This window comes from Cupressus sempervirens, chromosome 1, assembly GCF_028749045.1.
Source record: "Cupressus sempervirens isolate cs-2001-9-10 chromosome 1, ASM2874904v1, whole genome shotgun sequence".
Lineage (NCBI taxonomy): Eukaryota > Viridiplantae > Streptophyta > Pinopsida > Cupressales > Cupressaceae > Cupressus > Cupressus sempervirens.
The window spans coordinates 679099885-679105884 of record NC_143118.1 but is presented as its reverse complement, the minus strand read 5'-3'; positions in this window follow the sequence as shown (position 1 = coordinate 679105884).

Here is a 6000-nt window from a genome sequence, read left to right as displayed (position 1 = left end):
CTCTGTTAGCTCTGTGTGGTCTAGTAAACCCTATCCCCAACCTTGTCTTATCCCCTTCAGTGCTCGAACGTTCTCAGGCATGCCAATCCAGAATGTCCCCAAGGGTCACTAAATGCCATAGGGTTGCGATCTTTTACGGGGCATATCTTGGAGCTCATGCAAGGTATGGATGCAATTCTAGTTCCTACAAGACCGTGTTGTGAAGACCTACAATAACCTCTCTCACTTTTTGGAGATCACACTCCATTTTTGTTTTACAACGCCATCTCGGGTGATGCTAAAACTTGCAGTGTGGGCCAGTTCAAAGTTGCCAACTGCCAAATCTCTCTCACCTTTCGTCGTGGGATCGAACTGTCTACTCTGTTAGCTCTGGGTGGTCAGGTATCCCCAACCTCATCCTATCCCCTTCAGTGCTCGAATGTTCTCAGGCACGCCAATCCAAAATGTCCCCAAGGGTCACTAAATGCCATAGGGCTGCGATCTTTGACGGGGCATATCTTGAAGCTCGTGCGAGGTATGGATGGGATTCTAGTTCCTACAGGACCATGTTGTGGAGACTTACAATAAACTCTCTCACTTTTTGGAGATCAAGTTCTATTTTCATTTTACAATGCCATCTCGAGTGATGCTGAAACTTGTAGTGTTGGCTAGTACAAAGTTGCCAACTGCCAAATCTATCTCATCTTTCATCGTGGAATCAAACTATCTCCTCCATTAGCTCCGAGTGGCCAGGTAAACCTTATGCCCAACCTCTTCCTATCCCCTTCACTGCTTGAACATTCTCAGGCACGCTGAACCAGAATGTCCCTAAGGGTCACTAAATGCCACAGGGCTACGATCTTTGATGGGGCATATCTCAAAGCTCGTGTGAGGTATGGATGCAATTCTAGTTGCTACAAGACCGTGTCGCAGAGACCTACAATAACCTCTCTCACTTTTTGGAGATCACACTCCATTTTTTTTTTTACAATGCCATCTCAGGTGATGCTGAAACTTGCAGTGTGGGCCAGTACAAAGGTGCCAACTGCCAAATCTCTCTCACCTTTCATCGTGGGATCAAACTGTCTAATCTGTTAGCTTCGAGTGGCCAGGAAAACCCTATCCCCAACCTCATCCTATACCCTTTAGTTCTCAAACGTTCTCAGGCACGCCAATCCATAATGTCCCCAAGGGTCACTAAATGCCATAGGACTGCAATCTTTGATGGGGTATATCTCAAAGCTCGTGTGAGGTATGGATGCAATTCCAGTTCCTAAAGGACCGTGTTGTGGAGACCTACAATAACTTCTCTCACTTTTTGGAGATCACATTCCATTTTCATTTTACAACACCATCTCGGGTGATGCTGAAACTTGTAGTGTTGGCTAGTACAAAGTTGCCAACTGCCAAATCTCTCTCATCTTTCGTCATGGGATCAAACTGTCTGCTCCATTAGCTCTGGGTGGCCAGGTAAAACCTATCCCCAACCTTGTCTTGTCCCCTTCAATGCTTGAATGTTCTCAGGCACACCGAACCAGAATGTCCCTAAGGGTCACTAAATGCCACAGGGCTGCGATCTTTGATGGGGCATATCTCGAAGCTCATGCAAGATATGGATGAGATTCCAATTCCTAAAAGACTATGTTGCAAAGACCTACAATAACCTCTCTCACTTTTTGGAGATCACATTCTATTTTCATTCTACAATGCCATCTCGGGTGATGCTGAAACTTGTAGTGTTGGCCAGTACAAAGTTGCAAACTGCCAAATCTCTCTCATCTTTCGTCATGGGGTCAAACTGTCTACTCCATTAGCTCTGGGTGGCTAGGTAAAACCTATCCCCAACCTTTTCTTCTCCCCTTCAATGCTTGAACGTTCTCAGGCATGCCGAACCAGAATGTCCCTAAGGGTCACTAAATGCCACAGGGCTGCGATCTTTGACGGGGTATATCTCAGAGCTCATGCAAGATATGGATGAGATTCCAATTCCTACATGACTGTGTTGCAGAGACCTACAATAACCTCTCTTTCTTTTTGGAGATCACATTCTGTTTTCATTCTACAATGCCATCTCAGGTGATGCTGAAACTTGTAGTGTTGGCCAGTACAAAGTTGCCAACTGCCAAATCTCTCTCATATTTCGTCGTGGGATCAAACTGTCTACTCCATTAGCTTTGAGTGGCTAAGTAAACCTTATCCCCAACCTCTTCCTGACCACTTCAGTGCTCGAACGTTCTCAGGCACGCTAAACCAGAATGTCCCTAAGGGTCACTAAATGCCACAGGGCTCCGATCTTTGACGAGGCATATCTCAGAGCTCGTGTGAGGTATGGATGCGATTCTAGTTCCTACAGGACTGTGTTGTAGAGACCTACAATAATATCTCTCACTTTTTGGAGATCACACTTCATTTTTGTTTTACAATGCCATTTCGGGTGATGCTAAAACTTGTAGTGTGGGCCAGTACAAAGTTGCCAACTGCCAAATCTCTGTCACCTTTCATCGTGGGATCGAACTGTCTGCTCCGTTAGCTCCGAGTGGCCGAGTAAACCCTATCCCCAACCTCATCCTATCCCCTTTAGTTCTCAAACGTTCTCAGGCATGCCAATCCGAAATGTCCCCAAGGGTCACTAAATGCCATAGGGCTGCAATCTTTGACGGGGCATATCTCAGAGCTTGTGCAAGGTATGGATGTGATTCTAGTTCCTACAGGACCGTGTTGTGGAGACCTACAATAACCTCTCTTGCTTTTTGGAGATCACATTCTGTTTTCATTTTACAACACCATCTCGGGTGATGCTGAAACTTGTAGTGTTGGCCAGTACAAAGTTGCCAACTGCCAAATCTCTCTCATCTTTCATCGTGGGATCAAACTGTCTACTCCATTAGCTCCGGGTGGCCGGGTAAACCCTATCCCCAACCTTGTCTTGTCCCCTTCAATGCTTGAATGTTCTCAGGCACGCCGAACCAGAATGTCCCTAAGGGTCACTAAATGCCATAGGGATGCAATCTTTGACGGGGCATATCTCGGAGCTCGTGCAAGATATGGATGAGATTCCAATTCCTACAGGACTGTGTTGTAGAGACCTACAATAACCTCTCTCACTTTTTGGAGATCACATTGCATTTTCATTCTACAATGCCATCTCGGGTGATGCTGAAACTTGTAGTGTTGGCCAGTACAAAGTTGCCAACTGCCAAATCTCTCTCATCTTTCGTCATGGGATCAAACTGTCTGCTCCATTAGCTCTGGGTGGCCGGGTAAAACCCTATCCCCAACCTTTTCCTATCACCTTCAGTGCTCAAACGTTCTCAGGCACGCTGAACCAAAATGTCCCTAAGGGTCACTAAATGCCATAGGGCTGCGATCTTTGACAGGGCATATCTATGGGCTGTCAATACTTCGACTATACTTTAAGTCAATAATTATAAATATGTGAAAAAATGGAACTCGTTGTATTTTGAACTACTGAGAAGATGGCCTTGCCCTTCCCCAGGAGTTTCAGAAATGGGAGACATTATGTAAGAGAGTGAAAATGTTACTATCACTTCAACGCACATGACGCAATTGGAAATGCAAATTTTGATGGTAATCATTTTGTGATAAGGGAGAGACTAGGGATGATCATTGTTACTATCTCTTTAGTAGTGGAATTTTGTTTTCTCTTGAATTTGGTGGTGGGGGATCAGTGGTAAGACTCCTTGGATATTCCTTCTTATGATGTTAGTGACAAGTGTTGCTCTTTGAAAACACTTGTACAATCTTTTTTAAATTATTAGATAAAAACAGAGAATTGTAAGTATTAAACATGATTAGCCTTTAGTTCCTAGAAGATCTTTATTTCCCCATCAATGCATTTAGAAAGTTAAGTTTGAAGAAGATCATAAATAGAAAAAATTAGAGAAGCGATTTAAACATTTATATTGATTGGAAACATGTGAGTCTTGAGTTTCCTCTACCTTCTAAAGAACGTTCCTTAGCTAGCAGACCTAATTCCACATTCCATAAGACTATCATTGCGCTAAAGATTTAGGAAACCAACTACTCTAAGATAAAGCTTCCTGGTCAATAATAATCTAGCCTATTGAGGTACATAATACTTCTCAATTAAACTTGTGTTAATTCAGTATTAATTTTGTAATTAACTACAATTTCAGTATCTGTGTACAGGGGGTGACTGAGAAAACTATTTGAGGTCCAATTTGAAAATATATTTGTAAGGATCTCGACCAAGGTTCACAACTTCGATGATTAATACATTCATTCATGCCAAAACCTCACTACAAAAAAATAATATATAAAAAAGGTAGTGAATAACGTCATGTCTAGACCCAAATCAACCAATGAAAATCAAATTAGCATAATGTGGAACAACAATGTATGCATTGAGTGGGTTGTCATAAAAAAGCTTCATAATAAAATTCATGTCTAGAATTAAAAGACCTTAAAGAACATTTATTCTTGTAACACAAATGGCCATTCAAAATTGAATATGATTACAATATGTGAACATCATGTTAATTCTTGTAAGAATCCCTAAGATGCTTGTTATACTCAAAATTTTGTTGAAATTGAATTAATTTGTATCCTGTCGATTAATTGGCTTAGGGTGATATATGCTTCTTGGATGGAATAATGAGTTCATGATTAACTCTGTATTAAGATTCATAGAATCTTCTAGTTATTTGCAAAGGAAATTTATAAATTACTTGCTAATGTCATATGGCTTGCTTGAGAAAGATGTCTGTGTTCTTATTGATGGGTACTAATGACTATCCACATTTAGTTCTTTAATATCCTATTTGACAAGCTTTCCATAGACATTTCTTTTCCATACTAAGTATTTTTGAAAACATATTTGAGTAGGACTATAGTAGATACTACCAGAAACAACTTCTTTGCAATTTTTGAGAAATACTAATAAAGCAAAAAAGAACATCTACTAGTTGGTAGACATAATGGCAACTCTCTAGCAATTGAATTTTATTTCATACATGCACATATCTAATTTAATGTCATACACGAACATATCTAATTTAACGTCATACATGAACAAACATATAATATAAAATGATAACCAATAATGTCATATACATTAACAAACACATAATATATTATGATAACCAATAAGTCATATATGAACAAACATATCATATATTAACCAATAATGTCATACATCAAATATAGAATGTCATATGTACATCAAATGTGTATCAAATATGTCTCTCAGATGCCTATATATATACATGGGGAAGGAAACAAGTCCCTATATATATGTATCAAATATCTCAACTACATCTTTTCCTTCCCACGAGGGGAAGGAAACAAGTCTCTCGACGTCCTCCGCCGTCGTGTGGAGGGAGACAGTGGAGATGACGGGGCCTTCCTGACATGCTCACTTGACCTCTTGTTGAGGCTCTTCTCCAGGTCCAACTAATACAAAGAAAGTAGATATGAATCAATATTTATTATACGTTGAAATCAAATATATGTACTCACAAAATTAATTATTTTCTTACCGCCAACAAATAGTCACTCTGTAAGTCCACCTCAAATGCTCGTGGATGATCAGGCGTGACAAGACCCTACAACAATTCAATAAATATAATCACTTATAAATAACATTAGAAATTTTGAGATTAACTATTATAAACAACAACTAAAATGAAGAAAATTCTTTCATAGCTCCGTCAGTGGCTGTGAGCTAGCCACAACTGTGGCCACTCCACTATCAACAGACTGTCGCAGATGAGGAGGTGTGTCCGAAATCATGAGCTACACATCATACAATACACATTATATCTAACATGAAACATGAAATAAATATAATCAAATGAATTAAATTAACATGAAACAACTGTACCTGTGTGAAGCTTGTATGATGTCTCTGCTCTGCGTCTGTGGTAAAGGTTGAGGGTCCTGTGGAGAACTGATGCACATGCATATTTTTTTTGGTCAATCCTGAATATGATTACGTAATAAATATATGTATTAATTAAAATGATTAAATTGATACATACC